This window comes from Ursus arctos, unplaced genomic scaffold (assembly GCF_023065955.2).
Source record: "Ursus arctos isolate Adak ecotype North America unplaced genomic scaffold, UrsArc2.0 scaffold_22, whole genome shotgun sequence".
Lineage (NCBI taxonomy): Eukaryota > Metazoa > Chordata > Mammalia > Carnivora > Ursidae > Ursus > Ursus arctos.
In genome coordinates this window covers 25019373-25044226 of record NW_026622897.1, presented here as the reverse complement: position 1 = coordinate 25044226, position 24854 = coordinate 25019373, and the positions used below count along the sequence as shown (strand labels likewise).

At 35.5% G+C, this 24854-nt stretch overlaps 1 long non-coding RNA gene and 1 other non-coding gene across 2 annotated transcripts in view; both read right to left on the bottom strand.

Annotated features, from left to right (window-relative positions):
- Positions 1 to 5367: 5367 nt before the first annotated feature.
- LOC123001384 (uncharacterized) overlaps positions 5368 to 24854 on the bottom strand; it is a 64326-nt gene continuing 44839 nt past the window's right edge. The window contains exons 2-3 of the long non-coding RNA XR_006410211.3: positions 16667 to 16799; positions 5368 to 7698 (exon numbers count right to left, since the gene is read on the bottom strand). This is a non-coding gene — a long non-coding RNA (uncharacterized LOC123001384). The remainder of the gene's footprint in view (positions 7699 to 16666; positions 16800 to 24854) is intronic.
- Positions 15629 to 15735, bottom strand: LOC113260218 (U6 spliceosomal RNA). Its single transcript, XR_003317858.1, has one exon. It is a non-coding gene; the product is annotated as a U6 spliceosomal RNA (small nuclear RNA).

The window sequence follows — 24854 nt, the reverse complement described above, 5'->3', positions numbered from 1 at the left end:
TGAATTGATATCATCTTTAATCACATTTGAAAACTCTACCCCTCTAAAGTTCTGTTCCCCCTTTTTTATTATTAATATCACAAATTACATCTTTACACATCGCATACAAAATACTTTTATGCACTTATCTTTTAAATCCTGTAGAAGATAAAATGTGGAATTACAGACCAAAATTATAATAATACTGGCTTTTATATGTGCCCATCTATTTTACTTTTACCCATTTTTTTCTTCTTTTTCAGAATCATTTTAGCTATTGTAATTCGTTTTTCCATGCCAATTCTAGAATACTAATGTTTATATCTACAGACATGCTTACAGAAGTTTTTATAGGAATTGCATGAAACCTGTATATCAACTTGAGGAGAATTGACATCTTTACTACGTTGACTTCCAATTTATGAACATGGCATAGCTCTCCATATGTTTAGATCTTCTTTGATTTTTTTCAGTGATGTGTAGTTTTCACATACAATCCTGCACATGTTTTGTTATATTTACACATAAGGATTTCATTGTTTGAGCAATATAAATAGTACTGCATTATCAATACCAGTGTTCATTGTTAGTATATAAAAATTGCAATTGATTTTGTCCTTCTGGAAGTTCTTTTTTTAAATATTCCTTGATACTTGCTTTCTGTAGGAAGAAATTATATCATTTGTAAAGAGAAACAGTTTTATTTCTTCCTTTATGACTTGTATGCACTTTATTCCTTTTCTTGTTTTATTTACCTGGCTAGAATGCCCAGCACAATGTTGAATAAGAGTAGTGAGAGCTGACATCTTTGGCTTGTTCCTGATTTTAGGGAGAAAGCATTTAGTCTTTCACTATTATGTATAAGCTGTAAGGCTTTTTGTAGATACTCTTTATCAAATTAAGGAAATTTCCCTCTATTCCTATTTTTTTGAGAATTTCAATCATTGCATATTGAAGTATTTCAAGTGATTTTTTTCTGTATCAATTAATATTATTATGTGAGTTTTCTTAAATTTGCTAATATGGTGCCTTACACTGATTGATTTCAAATATTAAACCAGCTTGCATTTCCAGCTTGCATTTCCAGAATATATCCAACTTGGTCATGGTGTATAATTTTTTAAAATGTATTTCTAAATCTATTTGTGAGTATTTACAAAGGACTTTGTATCTATGTTTATGACAGATATTGGTCTGTAGCGTTTCCTTTTAACTGTATTTTCTGGTTTTGTATCAGAGTAATACTAGGTTCATAGCATAAATTTTTATTTTTATGTTCTCCCCTTTTATATGTAATCTATGAGATTACATAGATTTGATATTAAATTTTTCTTTAAATGTTTGGTAAAATTCTCCAGTGAGACATTCTTAGCCTGGAGATTTCTTTTTAGGGGAATTTTAAAATTAGGAACTAAATTTAGCGAAAAAGTTATGAGGCTATTCATATAATTTATTTCACATTGGGTGAGTTGTGGCAGTTTGTGGTTTTCTAGGAAATGGTTAACTTTAATAAAATCACATTTGTACATGTAGAGTTGTTTGTGCAATTCCCTTATTCCTCTTTTGATATCAGTAGAGTCTATAATGATATTCCTGTTTCATTCCTGATATTGATCATTAATGCCTTCTTTTTTTTTCCTTTGTCAGTTTTGTTAGGGGTTTGACAAATCTTTTAGTAAATTTTTTATTTTAATCCCAGGATAGTTAATATGCAGTGTTTTATTAGTTTCAGGTGCATGATACAGTGATTCAACAATTCGATACATTACTCAGTGCTCATCACCACAAATGCACTCCTTAATTCCCATCACCTATTTCACCCAACCCCCCAACCACCTCTCCTCTGGTAACCACCCAGCTCTTGGTTTCATTGGTTTCTTCCACTGTTTCTTTCCATTTTCAGTTTCCTATGTATCACATCTTACCATTATTATTTACTTCCTTCCTCTTGTTTTGGGTTTATTTTCTTCTTTTTTGAGGTTCTTCAGGTGGGAATTTATAGTATTGATTTGATACTTTTATGCATTTCTAATGTACGAATTTAGTGTTATAAAGTTCCCTTTCAGCAACGTTTTAGTTGTGTCCTACAAACTTTGATGTGTTTTATTTTCATGTTCATTCAGTTCAATGTCTGCTTTTATTTCTCTTGAGGCCCTCTATTTGACCCATAGATTAGTTAAGTATGCTGTGGGTTTCCAACTGTTTGGAGATTTTTCTGTTATCTTTCTGGTTTTGATTTTTAGTTTTATTCTCTTGTAGTCAGAGAATACACTCTGCATGATTTCAATATTTTAAAATTTGTTTAAGTTTGTTTTATGACCCAGAATAGTGTCTACCTTGGTATGTGTCCCATGGACATTTAAAAAAAAACAAAAACAAAAACAAAAAACTTACCTACTACTGTCATGTAGAGTGTTTTAAAAATGTTGATTAGATCGTCTTTGTTGATGGCAGATTTGAGTTCTTCTGTATCTTTGTTCATATTCTGTCTATCAATTGTTGGGAGAGGCGTTAAAGTTCCAACTATAACTGGATTGATCCATTTCCTGTGTTAATTATGTCAGTTTTTACTTCACATATTTTGCTGCTTTGTTATCTGGTACATGCACATTTTATATTGACACTTGTCTTTATATAATGTCCCTCTTTGTCTCTGATATTTTTCTGTGCTGTAATGTCTACTGTATCTGATATTAATATATCCACTTCTGTTTTTCCTTTGACTAGTGTTTGCATAATTTTATGTATTCTCGTATTATTTTTAACCTGCACATAGAATTGAGACTTATATAGTGAATAGATAATTGGATCATGTTTTTTAATCCACTCGGCCAATCTCAGTCTTTTATTTTGTGTATTTAGAATTTTTAATAATTTAATGTAATATTGACATGTTAGTGCTAGTGTGTAATGTTTTAATTTTGTTGTATGTTTGCTTGGTATAAAATGCTGGTTGGAAATTCTGAGACATGTTGTGCCACTTCTTTCTGTGCTACATAGTCTCTGATGAGAAATCCACTGTCATTTGAAGCAGTTTTCCTCTATAGCTAAAGTATCATTTTTCTATGACTGCTTTTAGGATTTTCCCCTGTGACTTTAGTTTTCTAATTCTAATGTGTCTTGACATAGATTTGTTGTTGTTGTGGCTGTTTATCTTGTTTGGGATTCACTCAGCTTCTCAAATTGGTAAGTTTATATCTCCTGCCAAGTTTTCAGCCATCATTTCTTTGAGTACTTTTTAAATCCCTCTTCATCCTTTCCTTCTGGAAACTCAATGATGTGAAGCTTAAATTTGTTGGTTATAACCCCAAATGTCCCTGAGTGTTCTGTTTATTTATTTCTGATCTATTTCTCTCCGTTGCTCAGACTGGGTGATTTTACTATTTTGTCATTAGGTTAACTGATGCTTTTATTCCTGCCATTATGCTGTTGAGTCCACCCACTGAGCTTTTTTATTTTGGTTATAATATTTTTCAGTTCTAAAATTCCCATTTGGTCTTTTATATCTTCTATTTCTTTGCTGTACCTATTTTTTTTCTGAGGTTCTCTATATTTTCATTTGTTTCACAAATGTTCATAATTCCTCATTGAAGCATTTATAGCATAACTGCCTGAAAATTTTTGTCAGATAATTCTAATGTGTTTGTTATTTTTCTGTTGCCATATATTGATTGCTTTTTTTACACACTTTGAGTTCTTCCTGGTTCTTGGTATGACAAATGATTTTTTTATTGAAACTTGGACATATTTGTATTGTTATAAAAATGGATCTTAGCTAAACTTTCCATTTTATCCCGTTTTCTCTGATACTGCTCTAGTAAGAGAAAGGATATATGCCACCATGTCAGTGCCAGTTAGAGGTAGACCTCTAAGTTCCCCAGTTGGCCTTCATTGATACCTAAGTTAGAGAGACTTCCCACTACTGATGGGCAGGGGTGGTAGTTTGCACTCCTTATGTGGTATCCATTGATGTTATAAAGGTAGTGGCCTCATTGCCAGTGAGTGATGATAAAAGTCTTGACTCTCTACTGGGCTTCCATGATGCCACCCACCACAGTGAGAAAGGGGGAGGGTACGGTACCACATTACTGCTAGGTGGAGATGGAAATCCAGGCTCCTCACATGATCTTCATTGACATCATGCTAAGGATGCCTTATTACCAGCCAGTGAGAATGAAATTCTCATCACCCTAATTGATCTTTTCTGACATCATTCAAGTGAGGGTACTACAGTATCTCATTAGAGCCTTACAAGGGTGGGAGTTTATGCTCCTCACTAGGCCTTTACTGGCAGGTTTGAGGGTGAGCCACAGATTCTTCTGTGGTGTTTGGCTGCAATAAAAGAGTTATTATTAAAATCTTGTAGATCTTGCTAGGCTCTTCTGTCTTGATTTTTTAGCTAGAGAGAGCAGGGTTTTGTGGGGATTTTTATTTATCCTGTGCCTCTTGGCATTTCTGCATTACTGGTTTCTTCAGCAACAAGCCTGGAACATAGGTGGCAAAAAGGAAATCTGGGGGATTCACCAGCATGCCATTTTTCAGGCCCTAAGACTCTAGCAAGTCAGCATTTTTCTCTCCACCTTTTAGAGTCCATGTTTATTTTATGTATGATATTTTAGTGTTTTAGTTTTATTTAATGGAAGTAATCAGAAAAAGTACTAAGTTATTTTAAAATATGTTTAAAACTTAGTATAACAAGAATGGAATTATATAAATTTGCAGGCATCTCAGGTCAGGCAATAAAATCAATTACTCAGTATTTGTTGCGTGTTTCTGAAGTGTCAGTTTTCTGTGCTCTTAAGATTTACATTGAATAATCGGCAATGTTTTTTTTTTCCTGTTAAGGATGTATGGCTTAATCTGAAAGACCAAAAGGACAAAAGGTCATCATTTCAGCTTGACTCAATGAAACTGCAGTTACCCACTTACTCAGGGGTCATACCTTCCAACTAATTATTGTTATTTCGAAAGCTTTTCTTTCCTTAGAGACCACCCTTAGTGTTCATTTTAACCTAATTCTCCCTTTAAAAAGTGCTTGAGATCAAAGAAAAGTAGAACAAAAAAATACCAAAACAAGAGGCAACGTAAAAACCATACTCAGAAAAGAACATATAACATTAAATACTTTATTATTCAAGAAAACTAAAAATGAAAGGAAGTTAACAGCCCTTTTAAATTAGGAAAATACAACAAAAACTATTTTAGAAGAGAAGGCAGATAATAAAGAAAAGAACGGAAATCTGTAAGTTGAAAAGTAAACACTTATTTTCATAATGTGATGTACTACGCATGCACAAACTTGAAAATACTAGGTAATATATATAAACACTTCACATGTTTGGCTGCGCTGGCATGAAATAAAGATTTGAAAGATGAACAAAGCAACGAACGAGCTTGATACGATAAACATATAGAGAATAATATTAGGAGGGGAACACTCCTGACATGTCATTTCATGTGGTGGAAATTCCACTGAAGTAACACTTTTGACCACTCTCTAATTCTAATTCAACACACTCTTCTCTAAGGGATTAATCTGACTGTTCAGTGTAAAAGGGAAAAATGTGACATATAGATGCTAGATCCTTCCTCTTCAATTTCTCTTAGAACCAAGCTTCCAACAGGGACCACATAGTCTGCTTTGCTACTCTCTGCCATAATTGGATCACTACAGCCACCACCATTATCAGACAGGTGTGTGTGACCAGCATTCCCTGTGACCAGATGGGTAATTCTGCCTAAATCTGAGGTTTAGTGTTAAAACACTTACTTTCCCATGAATATCAGCCGTATTCTCTGACATTAACTTGATCACTATAGAAGTGATAGTTTGGAGTCCATCTGTCAAATTTTTGTTTTATTTTTTTATTGCTACCAGAACTCTTAGGGAGAGGAGACGTGTATTATCGTTGGCTGCCCTCTAAAGTCCACAACAACTTGAAGAGGCACATTTTATTTAAATTCACAAGGGACACTTATGAAAATTTACAACAGACTAGGCACTAAAGCAAGTCTCAAAAAACGTCAAGGAATTGGTAACATATGCAATACATTTTAGTTTGACTAAAATGTTACCTAACAGAAATTATTAAGTAAAGGGAAATAATTTTTTAAAACCTAATTTTTAAAATTATAAAATAAAACATTTCTGAGTAACTGAAAAATCAGAGGAAATTATAATGGAAATTTGAAAATATTTAAGACTAATGGATAGCAAGAATACTGTATATCAAATGTTGTGGGATACAGTTAAAGTGGTACTTAGAATAAGTTTCTGAACTTAAAGCTTTATATAAGAAAAGAACAAAGAATAAAAAGATGAAATAATTACTAAGAAGTTTTAAAAAGAACATCATAATAAATATGCTTAACGACTGAGCCAGCCAGGCGCCCCATAATAAATATGAAGCAAGATGAAGTATGGGCATAATAACTCAAAAGCAACCATTAATGAAATAGAAAACAAAAGATAATGAAGAATTGGTAAAGCCATTATAAAAACAGTGGCTTTTCCTCAAAAACTTAAAAATGGAACTACCATATGATCCAGCAATCCCACTCTTGGACACTGAGTGTTATATGCAACTAATGAATCATTGAACACTATATCAAAAACTAATGATGTACCATATGTTGGCTAATTGAATTTAAATTAAAAAAAATAAAATTAAAAAAAATAAAGTCTTTAAAATAAATAAATAAAAATTAAAAAATAAAAGAATTAAAGTCAGTTTCTTGAAAGAATAGCTGTACACCTATGCTCACTACAGCATTATTCACAATAGCCAAGATATGGAAACCACTTCAGTGTCTGTCAGTGGATGAATGGATAAATAACAGAATATTATTCAGCAACGAGAAGGAAGGAAATCCTGCCATGTGTGAAGACATGGATAAAACCTGAAGCATTATGTTAAGGGAGATAAGTCAGACAGAGAATGACAATATTGTACGATTTCACTCATATGTTGAATCTAAAACAACTGAATTGTAAAAACAGAATAGAATGGTAGGAGGCATTAGAGGGTGGGGGAATTGGGGAGATGTTGTTTAAAGATACCAACTTACAACTAGTAGATAAATAAATTCTGGAAATCTAATGAACAGCAGTGATTATACTCAGCAACACCACATTATAAACTTCAAAGTTACTAAGAGGCTAGATTCTAACTGTTCACAACACAAAAACTAAATGATAAATCTGTGACAGAATAAAGGTGTTAGCTAACATTACTGTCTTCATATTACAATATATAAATGTGTTAAACCAACATGTTGTATACGTTAAACGTACGCAACGCCATATGTCAGTTATGCCTCATTTTTTCAAAATTAAGATAATGAAGATCAGCAAAGCCAAAAGGCACCTAGAAAAAGACCAGTAAAATTCACATGCTTATAATGAGATGAAAAGAGAGAACACCACAACCACTACCAACAACAAAATAAAATGAAATACTAAGGATCTTTAGCTAGGTATGTAACTGAAGATATGGCAAACATTAAAGTGATTATAGGTGAGCATTATGAAAAACTTCATTCCACTACATTTTAAGGCATAAAGAAAAGATAATTTCTGAGAAAAAATATAGGCTACTAGCACTAATTGAAAAAGAAATAAGAAACATCAAAGTCCTATAACCTTATAATATTTTTTAATTGAATCAGTGGTTAATCTTTCTATAAGGAAAGTGTCAGGTCCAGACAGGCAAGTTCTACCTAAAATACAAAAAGAGAAAAAGAAAAACAAATTAATTGTAGATAAATGTTTCCAAATTATTTTAAAAGAGGAAAAACGCACTCCTTCTTTCATGCAATTGGCAATTCCTTTTTTTCTAAGACCTGACGGGGTGGTACAAGAAAGACAAATTACAGGCAAATTTTAATAATGAATCATGATTTAAAATCCTAAAACAGGGACGCCTGGGTGGCTCAATCAGTTAAGTGTCTGCCTTCCGCTCAGGTCATGATCGCAGGGTGTTGGGATCGAGTCCCACATCAGGCTCCTTGCTCAGCGGGGAGACTGCTTCTCCCTCTGCCTGCTGCTCTCTCACTCTCTCTCTCTCTCTGATAGATAAATAAATAAAATCTTTAAAATCCCAAAACAAATATTAGCAAACCAAATCAAGCAATTTCTGTTAATAATTTAGTTATGGCCACATTAGATTTATCTCAGGAATGCCCAATATTATTGGAAAAAATTAGATTTGAAATGGGAGGGTAACTTGTATCAGATTAACCATCAAATAGCTAATAATTATAAGCTCTTGAAAAAAAGTATAAAAATTATTTAAAGTCATAGAAATTGAGTGGCAAACCAGGCAGAAATTTAGAGGATTACATTTTTGAAAGAAGGAAAGTACACTGGAGGAGATTCGAGTTTATATGGTATGTCACTCAGGGTTCTCCAAAGAAATAGAAACCCTGGCAAAAAAGAAATATAACCCACAGGAGATATGTGTGTGTGTGAGTGTGTGTGTCTGTGTGTGTGTGTGTGTGTCTGTGTGTGTCTGTGTATTGTATAAAATAAATCTTTGCATAAATATATAAATATAAATGTGTGTGTGTGTGTGTGTGTGTGTGTGTGTGTGTGTGTGTAGAGACAGAGGCAGATGTGTTTCCATTATCTCACACCATTGTGGAGCCTGGCAAATCTGAAATCTGAATATCCACATGCAAAAGAATGAAACTGGCCCGTAGCTTATACGACTAACAAAAGCCACTCAAAATGGATTAAGGACTTGAACTTAAGACCTGAAACTATAAAACTCCTATAATAAACATGGGGGGAAAATTTCTTGACATTGATCTCAGCAATGATTTTTTTTGGATTTTACACCAAAAGCAAAGAAATCAAACCAAAAATAAATAAATGGAAGTATATCAAACAAAAAGATTATCCACAGCAAAGGAAACCATCAACAAAATAAAAAGCCAAATTACACAATTAGAGAAAATATTTGCAAGCCACATATCTGATAAGGGGTTAATATTCAAAATATACAAGGACCTCAGGTAACTTAGTAAAAAAACCCAGTTGAAAAGTGGACAAAAAGTGAAACTTTTTAAAGAAGACATTCAAATGACAAGCAAATATAGGAAAAGGTGCTCAGTATCACTCATCATCAGGAAAATGTAAATCAAAACTGGAATGAGATACTACCCCATACCTGTTAAGATGTCTATTATCAAAAAGACAAAAGATAACAAATGCTAGCAAGGATGTGCAGAATAGTGAGCCCTTATATTCTGTTGGTAAGAATGTAAACTGGTGCAGCCACTATAGAAAACAGTACGGAGGTTCCTCAAGAAATTAAAGAACTACCACATGATCCAGCAACCCCACTTCTGGATAGCCAAAAGAAACAAAATCCTTATCTTGAAGACACATTTGTACTTTCATGTTCACTGCAGCGTTATTTACAATAGCCAAGATATGGAAACAACCCGAGTGTCTATTAACAGATGGATAAAAAAAATATCACATACACACACACACACAAACACACACACCCAAATGGAATGTCGTCAGCCTTAAAAAAAGGAGCGGGGGAGTCTTGCCATTTGTGACAACACGGATGAAATTGGAGGGCATTATGCTAAATGAAATAAGGCAGACAGAGAAAGACAAATACTGTATAATATCATATACATGTGAAACCTTAAAAACAAAAGTGGAGCTAATAGAAATAGAGTAGAATGGTAGGTTGCCAGGGATGGGGGCTCGAAATAGGGAAAGTTTGATAAAAGGATACAAACCTTCAGTTATAAGGTGAGTAAGGTCTGAGGATCTACTGAGTAACATGATTACTATAGTTGATCAATATGTATAATTGAAATTTGCTAAGAGAGTAGAACTAAAGTATTCTCACTCCTCCTAAGAAAAAGGTAAATACGTGAGGTGTTAATTAACTTGATGATATGGGAATCCTTTTGCAATATATGTATATAATAAATCATCACACTCTACACCTTAAATATATTAAAATTTTTGTCAATTATTCTTAAAAAAATCTGGGAATAAAGTAGTTGCAATGCACACAGCATAACACACATAGAGGTAAAATGTATGACAAATGACAGGGTAGAAAGTGAGAGTATTTAAGAATCTTAATCGATATGGGTGCCTGGGTGGCTCAATCAGTTGAGCATCCGACTCTTGGTTTCAGCTCAGGTCATGGTCTTGGGGTCCTAGGATAGAGCCCCACATCAGGCTCCTGGCTCAGCAGGGAGTCTGCTTGTCTCCCTCTCCTAAGTGAATAAAGAAATCTTTAAAAAAAAATCTTAATCTATAAAGTGCTATAACATTATTTTAAAGTAACTCTGAAAAGGTAAAAATGTATATATTATAAACCAAATAATAATTCCTTAAAATGTAAAACACAAACAAGTTTTTTCACCTAATATGTCAAAAAAGGGGGGGGGCAAAATGGAACCTTAAAAACCCTCATTCCAAAAGGAGGTGGGAAAAGCAAAGGAAAGCAAATGGAAATGAATCAATAACACATGAGACAAATAGAAAACAAACAAGTTGGAAGATTTAACCTTGACCATATAAATATTTACATTAAACATAAAGGGTATAAACCATGGATCAGCAAACTATGGCCCACGGGCCAAATACAGCCCATTGTGATTTTTGTTAATAATTGTATTGGAACACAGCCATGCCCATTCATTTATGTGTGGTCAGTGCAGCTTTCACGCTAAATAGCAGAGTTTAGCAGTTTCAACAGAGACTGTATGATCCAAAAGCCTACAATATTACCATCTGGCCATTTCAGAAATACTTTGTTGACCGTTGGTCTCTATACTCCAATTAAAAGCCAGAGATTCTCAAATTGGACTTAAGAAAAACAGTTAAATGTGATCTGCAAGAAACCCACCTTAACCAAAAAAAATATTGATAAGTTAGAAGTGGAAGACAGAAACAGTTATGCCAATGTACATTAACTGTAAGCAAGCTGGAATGACTAAGATAATATCAGATAAGGCAGACTTCATAAGAAGTATTATCACCAGAGATTTAAAAAAAAAAGAGTATTTCCTAAGGATAAAGTTGTCATTTGTTAAAAAATAACATATTTAAATCTGTATGCATCTAATAACAGATTCAAAATATATGAAGCAAAACCAAATAGAACTGAAATGAGAAATGGACAAATCTATAGTTATAATGGGAGATATCAATTCTCCTCAACCAGTAATTGATAGACAAGATAGATAGAAAATTAGTAAACACAAAGACTTGAACAGCACTATCAACCAACTTGACATAATTGATATTAATGAATATTTTATCCCCAAACAGCAGAATACACATTCAAGTGTTGGCAGAACATTCACGCATACTGGTTCCAATCAGCATAGTTATCAGTAGCAGATATCTGTAGTTCAAAAGGGTCTTTGGAGTTTACAGACGCCAAGACTGTGCTTTCCTTTTCTCTCTCTGGAAGTTTATAGTTTCCGTTGTACAACATGGGAGGAAGCTGAAAGCCTAATTGGTGATCTGTTGTATCCACTATCATTTCTCTAAAAGTGACTCTTTCCAATTGGGACAATCTCCCTTGAATTTTATGAGGGTTCACAGCATAAGCATTTAAACCATCAATACTAATTACACACTCAGCACTGAAAGCAATAAAAGTGGTGCACAACAGTGGCCCGAACAGCCCTGCCAGATGGTCACAGCACCTTCCGTAGTAAGCAGCAAACAAGACAATATCTCCCCCTCTCTTCCCTTCACCCCCACCAGAGCGTGACAAGTAGTCATGCTGTGGTCACTTGGTTTACTTGTCTGCCTATGTGACCAGCTACAGAAACAACTCAGTTTAGGGGCAAACAAGCCTTAGAGTTTGGCCCACTCAGCAGGAAGTTCAGGGATACTCAGGGTCCATGGTAGTCTGCCTGTCCTAACACAGAGTAATAAAATAGGTAGGTTTTGATACAAAAATAGGTTGACAAATAGATCAATGAAATGAAACAGTGAACTCAGAGAAATATATTGTATAGGTTAGAATTTAATATATGACTTATTTTGCTTAGCATTATCTCCTCCTGGAGATAATAAGTCAAGCGGAGAAAGACAATTATCATATGGTTTCACTCATTTATGGAACATAAGAAGTAGGAAGATTGGTAGGAGAAGAAAGGGAAGAAGAAAGGGGGGGTAAACAGAGGGGGAATGAACCACGAGAGACTATGGACTCTGGGAAACAAACTGAGGGCTTCAGAGGGGATAGGGGTGGGGGAATGGGATGGCCCGGTGATGGGTATTAAGGAGGGCACGTATTGCATGGTGCACTGGGTGTTATACGCAAGTAATGAATCATCGAACTTTACATCAGAAACCAGGGATGTACCGTATGGTGACTAACATAATATAATAAAAAAATTATTATAAAAAAAAAGAAGGGAGGGGGGTGGGGGATCGGGATAGGCCAGTGATGGGTATTAAGGAGGGCATGTACTGCATGGAGCACTGGGTGTTATATGCAAACAATGAATCATGGAACACTACATCAAAAACTAATGATGTACTGTATGGTGACTAACATAACATACTAAAAAATTTTTTAAAAAAGAATTTAATATATGATGAATATGGAAACATAGCACCACAAATCAAAAGTGGAAGGATAGATTGTTTTGTATATGATATTAGGAAGGAAAATTGGATCCTTAAATACATCATGTATAAAAGTAGAACCCAGACAGATTAATGAAAGATAAAATAATAAATCAATAACAGAAAATGTCAGAATATATATTTGTGATTTAGAGGTAGGAAAGAATTGTCTTTAAAATACTTGAGGGAAAAGAAAGAAAAAAATACTTGAGAAGCACAAATCCTCAGGCAAAAATGTGTTGAATAAACTTACATCAAAATTAAGTATTTTTGTTCAATGAAGAATAGTATGGATAGAGTTAATAGAGAAGTGATAGACTGTAAGAAAAAATTTTCAGTATCAAAACTGACAATGTAAAAACATATAAGGAATTCCTTTCAGTCCATAAAAGATAGATAACCCAAGAGGAAAAAAAAATGGACACACATGTGAATAAGCTATTCAAATAGAACAAACCCCGGGGCGCCTGGGTGGCACAGTGGTTAAGCGTCTGCCTTCGGCTCAGGGCGTGATCCCGGCGTTATGGGATCGAGCCCCACATCAGGCTCCTCTGCTATGAGCCTGCTTCTTCCTCTCCCACTCCCCCTGCTTGTGTTCCCTCTCGCTGGCTGTCTCTATCTCTGTCAAATAAATAAATAAAATCTTAAAAAAAAAAAAAACAAATAGAACAAACCCCCAAAGCAATAAGTAAATCAAAGGATTTAATCATAGAAGCAAATCATAGAAGCAAATGAAAACAATCATGAAATATTATCTTATCCCTTTTAATTTGCTTAAAATGTAAAACTAGATAATGCCAACTATTAGTCGTACGTGAGGATATAGGAACTCTCACTCATGGTGGGAGAATAATGGTGGAACATTTTCAAGAGATACGTGTCAGCATTTATTCGAATCAAGTCTACATACACACATAGGTATGACCCAGCAAATACACTCATAGGTATGTAGCCTAAAGAAATTCTCCCATTGATCCACAAGTGACATACATAAAAATGCCCATCATCACCTCGTTTATTGTGATAGGGATTCAGAGCAATCTGAGTGTCCATCACTGACTGGAGAGTAGACAGTCAATTTTGGTGGATACACATGGAGTCTTATGAAACATTTACAAAGAATGGACTAGATGTTTATGGAGTACATGGCTGGCACTTTAGTGCTAAGTAAAAGAAGTAAAATGAGATCTGTGGTTTACCATGACTTCCACAAATTAAAAAACAGGCACACACAAAAAAGCATAGAATCAAATAATCAAATATATTTCAAATATAATCAAATAATACATATAGTATGTATTACAGTGTTTGCCAATGGTGAATGGGGAGAATAAAAATTGAGAATGGGAACAAATGAGAATAGGTGATAGATAGATAGATAGATAGATAGATAGATAGATAGGAAATAAGTAAGAGTATTTCTTTCTGTCTTGAAATAGTTTGATACGGCCTCAACTGGAGGTAGCAACATAAAGTTCAGCATACAAGCAGAAAAGCATAAGTTTATAAAAACAAAGACAAATAACCCAATTTGAATAAAACAGAATGTTTCAAAAGAGGTTGCAGAAGAGAAGCCTGGAAAGGCAAGTTGGTAGGCTGAATTTGGACTATTTTTATTTATTTTGATCTAAAAAATAAGATATAAACTTTATTAATATTTAATATATGGATTGATCCTGGAACTCAAGCTCATAATTGAAGACATTTGGGATCCATATGGAAGAAAAATTTTAAAAAGCGCCAAATACTCTGTCATTTCTCCTAAAATCTATCCTAAATCTCTTCTGTCTCAGTGTAGCTAACATCTATGGGCACTTCCTATGGCTCTGTGATGTCATTTCCTTTTGTAGCTATTAGTTCCCTGCAGTGTTTGTACTTTACTCAACCCAGGCTGTCTGATAACAGATGTGATTTCCAGCTGTGTCTATATACCAACCACAGCGGGTTCATTAATAACAATTATTAAGTACTTTATGTTATAAATCGAGCCTGTGGCAATAGAGAAAACATCCAGTCATTTGTTTTATGGCCTCTTGTCAGAGCTAACTATAAATTCCCATTATCTCAACATTATCAGCACTGCAAAATGAATCTAAGCATGAGTCATAAATAAAACTACCGAACAGCTCAATCATGCTGGAAAGAACAGAGCATAAATTAACACTTGACGATGTAATGTTATATATGAACTTAAATAATAGCTCAGGCCTTCTTGTCAGCTAATTATGTAAATTATTATTTTTAAGACTTACATTTGTATTTGCATGGCTGGTGCATTCATTTAGTCATACAATTGGAGTTCAATAAATATGTAGTCCATATATTGCCCTCCCATAACCTAAGAGTTCCTGCTGATGATGTATTAAGTACAGTGAAAATGAAGAGAGAAGTTTCAACTGAGAGAACGTCTCTTAGGAGTAGAGAGAGCAGGGGGGAGAATCACATTCTCCCCGAATACTACATTTCATCGGAGAAATCATTAAATTTAAGAAGATTAATAGAAGAGGAGCAACAAACTATATGCATTATTGGTTCCTGGGTGAAAGTCCATATGGATTTTCAGTTAATCGTAAAAATATTTATTTAGTCATCCCTCTGTGTTGGGTCCAAGCTGTCGTAAATGATGAAGACAGAACAGAATGATAAACCGAGCACATGAATTTAATTTTTAAGAGAAAAATAGCTAATAAACACATGAAAAATGTTGAAACCCACTAATAACCAAGACATGCAAATTAAAATTATGAGATACTATTTTTCATGTTTTAAAAGCTAATTCCCAGTGGTGGGGAGAAAGCAGTGAAACAGGAAATTCAATCGTTTACTGCAAGGTATACAAAGGGGCTCAAACCTGAAAGGCCATTTGTCGTATCTACTCAGAGCTCTAAAAGTGTCCATTACGTTTTTTTAATTGAGGTATAACTGATATACAACATCATACTAGTCTCAGGTATACAGCATAACGATTTGATATTTGTATATATTATGAAGTGATCACCACAATAAGTCTAGTTAACATCCAGAAATATGGAACGCTTCATAAATTTGCATGTCATCCTTGCACAGGGGCCATGCCGATCTCCTCTGTATCATTCCAATTTTAGTATATGTGCTGCCAGAGCGAGCACAAGTGCTCATCGCTTTTGATCAGTAATTCTAATTCTGGAAAATTTATCAGTTACAGATTTAGTACATGAATGTTAATGATATAGAATTTTAAAAAAAAGAAATAGCAAATAATGAGGTCCATTTTGGAAATGGGAAATAGCTCAAATAAAGTCTAGAAGGAAATAGTTAAATAATTGATGGCACACCTATATGGTAGACTACAGTGTGCCATCCCAAATCATTTCGAGAAGATTATGTAACAGGAAAGTGTTCACAGAACACTTTTAATAGGTTGTAAAATGTTATGTATAGTACAATTTCAATTATTAATCATACTATGAAGTTTTTACACACATACATGCGTGTACCAATACAGAAGGCTAGAATAAATACCCTAAAATATTAAGTTATTTTCTCACAATTGAACTATGAAAATACTTTCTATCATCTTAATTTCCTGTATTTTCTAAAATTTCTTTCAGAGAGAGAATTAGTGTACAACAAATCTGGCTAGTAAGGATTTCAATTCACATTTTTTCCAGGCCTTCTATAACCTGTATCCAATAGGCCCCTCCAATCTTGCCTTTTCTAAAGGTCAGTATAAAACCAGCCAACTCCATTTTCTCACTGCCCCCAAATCATGCTCTGCCTTCCAAACCAACCTTTGCTCAAGTTACGTTTCATACGTACACTCAAGGTGACAAAATTCACTGAACAACATTAAAGTCGGAATCTTAATGAACTCAATCTTCTGCTTAGAATCATGTAGGAACAGGAATACTCCAATAGTCAAAGGTAATCACATCCCCTGAAAAAATATTTTCCTTATGTCCTTTAAAGCATATCAAAGGGTTACCCAGGTCATCACCACAGCCGAACTGCTCCAAGTCCGTTGTGCAGCCTCCATATTTCCCTCACACCCTTCTGCCATGCCCACACAAGTGTTCTTACCTCTTCTAACCTCTTTTGAGATTCAGTGGCCCTCTTTCCTATAGCCTCTTTGTTACATCACATCTTTTGTCTCTGACCAGTCTCCAGACTGGCAAAGGCAGAACTATGAGAGGGTGAGCCTCAGTATCCACATCTGTAAAGAAAGTAGAATAACAAACCCTGTCTTACCAATCTCATTAATATCTTAAAACTGTAAAACATTGTACATGTTGTGACTATTGTAACTTCTTTTTGTCATTCATGCAATAGGTATTACTAATATATAACCATAATATATAACCATAATATAAAATAGTGCAAGCACTATTTTACCCATAACTAGGGAAGTATTTATACTTCATTAATCCCTCTCTATGCCTTCCTGAACAGAGTCCATCATTAATTCTATTTCACCTTCAAATTATATCTTAAATCATCCACAGTTCTTTGCGTCCATTAGCACTAATCTAACCCAGGCATCCATGATCTCTGGAGTAACTCCTGACTTGTCCTCCCATCCACTCTTGCCTCCTCCACCCTATTACCCATTCAGGAGCCAAGCATTTTCTTTAAAAAGTTAATCAGGGGCTCTTGGGTGGCTCAGATGGTTAAGCCTCTGCCTTAGGCTCAGGTCATGATCCCAGGGTCCTGGGATCGAGCCCCTCATGGGGCTCTCTGATTGGCTGGGAACCTGCTTCTCCCTCTCCTTCTACCGCTCCCCCTGCTTGTGCTCTCTCGCTCTCTCTGTCAAATAAATAAATAAAATCTTTTTAAAAAATAAATAAAAAGTTATTCAAAAGTAATCAATTCCAATCCCAGAGTGTCCAATGGTTTCTTTAACAGACATGATAGGTCCAGTTATTTGGGTAGCTCACAGATAATGAAACTCACACATAATGGCATAAGACTACAAAAGAGAAACTGGAACTCATGAAAGGGATGTTTATTTGCCATAGAACTCTGTAAGTCTGTGCATTTGGGAGAGAGGGAAGTTTACCGAAAGCCTCCTCTAATATACACATTATATACACATTATATAGATACATATATATACATATATATATACATAATATATACATTTTCCTCCTTGGATGCATGAGGTACAGCAGATGCCTATGAAAGTAACTCATTGAATACACTGAAATTGACCAAATTACTTATTCAACTTTACAAAAGATATTTGAACACGTTTACATTGTTTTTCCCATGGATGACTACACTAGTAAAATTTGTAAACAAAGCATGCACTCGGTATGAACTAAATATCTTAACAGCTTCTTATTGTACTTAGAATAAAATCTTTGATCCTTACCATTGACCTACAAGTCTATGCATGACCCCTTCTTATCTCTCTAGCCAATTCCTCCACGGCTTATTATGCTTATACTGACTTTATTTCTTTACTATTTCAGCTCTTTCCCACATTTGTACAGTGCCATTCCATTTGCTCTATTCCACCTGAATAATTTCCACGGGGGTCCAACCATGTGGAAGCATGTATGTCAAACTGATGTTAGGGTTTGACAAGAGTGTATGTGGAGCTGAGGAGCTTCCTAAGATCCTCCTAATAGGATAGGAAGCATCCAGCTACCGAAATGAGCTCAATCTATTAGCAGTGTTCACTGAAATACAAAAGTGATTCTGAGGATGCCATGGGTCTATTACTAGCATTTGTTTCATTCCAATCCCACGGACTGGGAGATTTGTGATTTAAAGATTGTTGTGTAAAATCAGTAATTGCTTTTTCTCTTCTGGGAAACTGGTCCACTATATAAGAAAGATAAGTTGGATCCCTACTGTTAGTCACTTGTTCAATATCCATTTCCCTCTTCTTTGCTGATTAAACTTTGATTTTATTTTGGGTCTCACTGTGTCAGGTTAAATTCTTGCTTCTGCTTTCTCCCTAAAAGTTTACAGTGTCCATTGACAGGGATATTTATGGCTAATGACACATACACAGACATTCCTGAGAAAGATTGTGCTTTCTGGGAAAAATGAATGGATGTACCTAATAAGGCCTTTTTCTTTTCCCATACATTCCTCCCTTGAATGTGGACATAATGTCTAAACCTCCAGCTGCCATCTGGTAACCATGAAATGATAAACATGAAGCAAATGTCAAAAGGTTGACAGAGAAGCTCTCCTTACCCCATGAAGCTACTAAACCAACTCTTTCAGATATTAATTTCCAAGTCTACATGACTCTTCCCCAATTATTTATGAGACAATCAAATATGTTTGTGAAGTCTAGATAGCTCCTTTATTTTGGTGTTCAAAAGCCTACTGCTGGTTATGTGACCTCATGGTCCAGCAAAGCCAGAAAGCCCTTGAAGATCCAAAACCATGTGGGGGTTTGTAGTGGGGCAAAGGAGAATATCTATTTCCTTATTATGTTTCATGTTAAGTATAAAATGGTAATTGAGACATTTTTCTGAAACCCTTGTTTTCAAATAAACAGCAATTACAGGGAAGACAGTGTCCAGCTGAGAACAAACTTACTGAATTCTGGAAGCTGAGACTTTAGCAGAAGCACATGAGTGAAGGAAGTTAGTTTACTCCTCTCAGTCCATGATAGATCGACTGACTAAATATAATCAATAATGATATCAACATCCTAAATAACATAAATAATAGGGTATCTCTAGATGATATTTATTAAGCTTTGTATTCTGAAAAGACATGCTTTATTTTTCAAGTGTCCATGGGACAGTCATACAGATGGGTTCTAAGTCGTAGGTTGTAAGAGGGCTTTAAATAAAAATTAACTGTACAGTTTCACTAAAAATTCTATAGCTACTCTGTCCAAAATAGCAGTGACTAGACAGAGGTGGTTATTTAAATTGAAACGCGTTAAAATTAAACAAAATTTAAGTTTGAGTTCCTCAGACATACTAGCCATATATGGCTATGGGACAGCACAGATATAGAACCATTTCATCACTGCAGAACGTTCCCTTGAGCAGTGTTGCTTTAGGTATGGAGACACAGCTGTATGGCTGGGACATCCCTCAGTATGTAACATATATAACTGATTTGATTGCCACTAGAAAGTAAGCTCCATGAAGGAAGAGATTTTTATCAAAGTTACACATTGTTGTATCTCTAATGTCAAGACACTTGCTTATGCATCCCTGGTGATCAACAAATAATTGCTTGGTGAATTCAGAGTCCTCAATTCCGTTAGGTATAATATGCAGTATGTTTTATTCTCAAAATTTCTTGTACTTTTCTTGGCCTTGAACACTCAATCTGCCTACAGCACATATCTCATTTTCTTTCCATTCTATCCCTGTTTTAATTTTAGTCCGGTGTAATGACTTCTATATTCTCAGTCTTTTCCCCCCTGTAGAGTTCTTCCCTATTGTGTTTCTCTTCTTTGTGTCGCCTTTCCTATTCACACTTCTGATACTTCTGGTCACCAAAATGTGGAGGTTTGTCCCCCACAACAAGCAATTCTTTGCAACACCAGCAATTCAAGTCAATTCTGACACTATCTACCTGGAGACACTCTCAGATCCCATTGGTTAAGAGCTCAGTCCCACAAGACTGCTCCCACCCTCCGCACACACACTCCAGATGCCAGCCACACATCCAGGTTACCAACTATACTTCTGACTAACTGGCTATAGATTGGAGGATCAAAACACTTCCTCCTTGAGTTTGATTAACTTGCTAGAGTGGCTCACAGAACTCAGGGAAACGCTTACTTACATTTATCAGTTCATTCAAGGATATGATCCAGGATACAGATGAACAGCCAGATGCAAAGAAACAGAAGGTGAGGACCGGGAGGGTCCCAAGTATGGGGAGCTTCTGTCCCTGTGGGGGTGGGGCCTGTCACCCTCCCAGTACATGGATGTGATCACCAACCTGGAAGTCCCCCAAACACCATACTTTTGAGATTCTATGGAAGCTTCATCATGCAGGCATGACCAATCATGAGCTCCATTTCTAGCCTCTCTACCTCTCTGGAGTAAGAGTGGGGTAGAGCTGAAAATTCCAAGCTTCTAATAATGGCTTGGTCTTTCTGGTGACTAGCCCCTGTCCAGGTGATATCCAGCACCCACTCAGAGTCATCTCATTAGAAAACAAGATGCTCTTAGTGCTCTTGTCACTCAGGAATTTACAAGGGTTTTTAGGAGCCCTGTGTCAGGAATAGGGTCAAAGACAAATTTTAGAACAAGAGATGCTCCTAGTGACCTTATCACTTAAGAAATTATGAGGGTTTCAGGAGCTCTGTGCCAGGAATGGGGGGTGGCAAGAATCAATACATGTATTTTCTATTATCCCACACTCATTCACTTACTAAAATCTCAGTCTTATTCTGAAAAATATTCTGTCAAATTCAAATGTTATCTTTATAGTTGCCATGGAGTTTCTCTCCAGTCTCCAGGTAGGACACTCACACTTGCCCACTCTCCCTCCCTCCTCCTCTCTTTCTCCCTCCTTCCCTCTCTCTCTCTTTCTCTTTCTCCCCACCCTATCCCTTACTGTTGGCTCTCCAGTCCTCACCTTCCCATCAGTAGGCAAACTTTGGGTGCCTCACTCTCACCTGTCTTGTTCAGGACAGGAGGCAACAGCAGGGGGAAGGAGAGGAGATTTTGACCATGTAACTGTCAGTCCACTCAGAGTAGACAGGACTCCTCCAATCTTGGTCTGCTTCTCCTATTACCCGTGGCCTTTATTATCAAGATGATCTTATTGTATGACCTTGTACTGTTTTCCTGGGACCTCACCTAGGCCCCTTCCATCCTGGAAGAGATTCTTCATCCTCTTCCTCAGCTCTGCCAGAGAGACAATCACTGATGTCACTCTGGCTTTTCTTAATAACTGCTTATTGCTGCTTCATATTTCTAATATCTTTATTTGTTTGAAAATAGTTTTTATAATTATCATAAATTCTTGTTTGTTCTACTCTACCAATTATTCCTCTTAGAATATGTACCATATTGTGCATTTCTTTTTTTAAACCTTATGTAACTCAGACGCTTGATTATTTTTGTGAACTCACGTTCTTTTGACAGTGTCAGGTTCCTTGGATGCTCAGAACAAGATAGTGGACTTGGATATATAATTTGGTATTGTTGACATATACATGATATTTAAAACCATGGAAATGAATGAGATCACCTAGGGAGAAAGTATGTAGAGTGAGACAAGATGAGGATTATGCTAGAGCTTAAAGGAATTCTAATATTTAAAGGTTAAGGGAAAGCAGAGGAATGAGCAAAGACCACTGAGAGCCAGCGGGGTAAAAAGGAACACAGAGAGGCTATAGTGTTACAGACCCAAGAATGTTTCAGTAAGGAGGGCATGGATATTTGTGTCAAATTCTTGTCAAATCTGTTTTAAGCACAATGAAAAGTGAAAAACCTGACTTTGCAAACAAAAAGCAATGGTTTTGCTCAATCCTTTGGATCTCATGAAGTCCATGGAGATATTCTTGTTACTGTTAGCTGGCACAGATATGGACATGAAACAGCAAGAGACTATGCTTTCCGCCTTGCCACCACAGTGTAAATTCACTTATTCCACAGCCACCTCAGTCATCACCCTACTTTAGGAGGGACCCCCAGGCAGTCTACAAAAGAAGCAAACACCTGCCATGGCCTTCCACTCACAAAGGAAAGTAGGAAATTTTGCCCAGAGCTCAGGAAAGGTTTGGTTGCCTACTTGGCAGGCTAGCCCTCAGAAGCAGGGAAACAGCCTCCTCCCAGGAAATGAGTTATGTCCCCAGTCACCATCTTACCATCAGTCAGGCAGAATGTGGGAACTAGACAGAAAAAAACCAAAACAATCCAGGGGGTTCCAAACTGTGTTCTACCAGGTTTTTAGGGTATTCTCCATATTCGATTTTTGATTCAAGTTATAGATAGACAGGTGATGGATGGATGGATGGATGGATAGATCGATCAATTGATAGATAGATAGATAGATAGATAGATAGATAGATAGATAGATAGACAGATCGATTATCTGTCTATATGTAAGAAAAGACCGTGATATTACTCAGGCATCAGAAAGGATGAATACCTACCATTTGCATCCACATGAATGGAACTGGAGGGGATTATGCTAAGTGAAATAAGCAGGGAAAGGCAATTATCATATGGTTTTACTCATATTACCATATCATATGGTTTTACTCATATGTGGAACATAAGGAATAGCATGGAGGACCACAGGGGAAGGGAGGGAAAACTGAATGGGAAGAAATCAGAGAGGGAGACAAACCATGAGAGACTCTGGACTTCGGGAAACAAACTGAGGGTTACAGAGGGGAGGGGCGATGGGGTAACCGGTTGATGGGTATTAAGGAGGGCACGTGCTGTGATGAGCACTGGGTGTTATATTAAACTAATGAATCATTAAACACTACATCAAAAACTAATGATGTACTATATGTTGGCTAATTGAACATAATAATAGAAATTAAAAATTAAAAAAAGAAAAAAACACCACGTACATACAAATATATTTTACACCAGTTTTTAATGCATAGGAGACAAATAATGCATTAACTTGCAGAATGATACTAGTTAGGTTTTGTGCAGATCTCAGTGGGAAATGTTCCCACCATTTCAAACTGCAAGGTGAACTATTTAAAAGTATGTATATCATTTGACCTACCTATCTTTGTGATTCAGGGATTTGCTGATAGAGGAGTGAATAGGTCACTGGGGCAAAAATGTAAATATAATGCATAAATACTAATGTATAGTAATTAAAATACCCTTATTGTTCTAATTGAAATTTATTAAGTATTGTTCAATTTTGAAATATAAAGTGATTTATAATAACAAACTACAACTTTTTTTTTTCTTTTCCATTGGGATCTTTTTCTTACCTTATATTTGTTGTTGTTATTGTTTTACATTTTTACTGAAATGAAACAAACATACAGGGAAGTCATAAATCTCAAGCTTGATGAAATGTCATAAAAAGAACACATTCATGTAACCATCCCTAGAACAAAAATAGAACATTAACAGCATTTCAGAAGCCCTTCATCCCACTCTTAATCACTTGTCCCTTCCTCCTCTCCAAAGATATACTGTTCTGGCTCACTAATCTGACACCACAAATTCATATACCTATTTTTAAACTTCATATAAATGAAATAATACAGAATGGAACGTTTTGAGACTGGATTCTTTTGAGAACATTGTATTTATAAGATTTCTTATCCCTTATTATGTGTAATAATAATTTATTTTCAGAGATACTTAGAATTTTATTACATGAATATACTGAATTTATCTATTTCACTCTTCATGGACATTTTGGCTCTGTTTTTTTATTATGATAAGGGCAATTTTGATCATTCTTTAGGTGTATTATAATACATAAGAAATTTGTGGTTATAAGATGTACATATATTTAACTTGAGTCGATAATGACAAATAATTTTTCAAAGTAGTTGTATGGGCTGCCCAAAGCCATTTATAAATCCAGTGTAATCCCTATCAAAATTCAGATGGCATTTTTCACAGAAATGAAAAAAAATCCTAAAATTCATGTGAAACCACAAAAGACTCTAAATAGCCAAAACAATCTTGAGAAAAAGAACAAAGCTGGAGGCATCACAATTCCTTATTTCAAACTTTATTACACAGCTATAATAAAACAGTATGGTACTGGCATAAAAACATACACATTGACCAATGGAACAGAATCAAGAGCCCAGAAATAAACCCACACATATACAGTCAACTAATATTAGACAAGAGAGCCAAGAATACTCAATGGGGAAAGGATAGTCTCTTTCAGAAATGGTGCTGGGAAAACTGGATATTGGTATGCAAAAGAATGAAATTGGACCTCTATTTTACACCACTCACAAAAATTAACTTGAAATGGATCAAAGACTTAAATGTAAGACCTGAAACCATGTAACTCTTAGAAGAAAACATAGGGAAAAGCTCTTTGGCATTGGCCTTCACAACATTTTTTTGGATATGATACCAAAAGCACAAGCAAACAACAAAAGCAAAATAAACAAGTCGACATCGGCCACAGAAACATCTTTCAAGACACATCTCCAAAGGCAAGGGAAACAAAAGCAAAAAATGAACTCTTGGGACGTCATCAAGATAAAAAGCTTCTGCACAGCAAAGGAAATAACCAACAAAATCAAGAGGCAGCCCACGGAATGGGAGAAGATATTTGCAAATGGCATTGCAGATAAAGGGTTGGTATCCAAGATCCA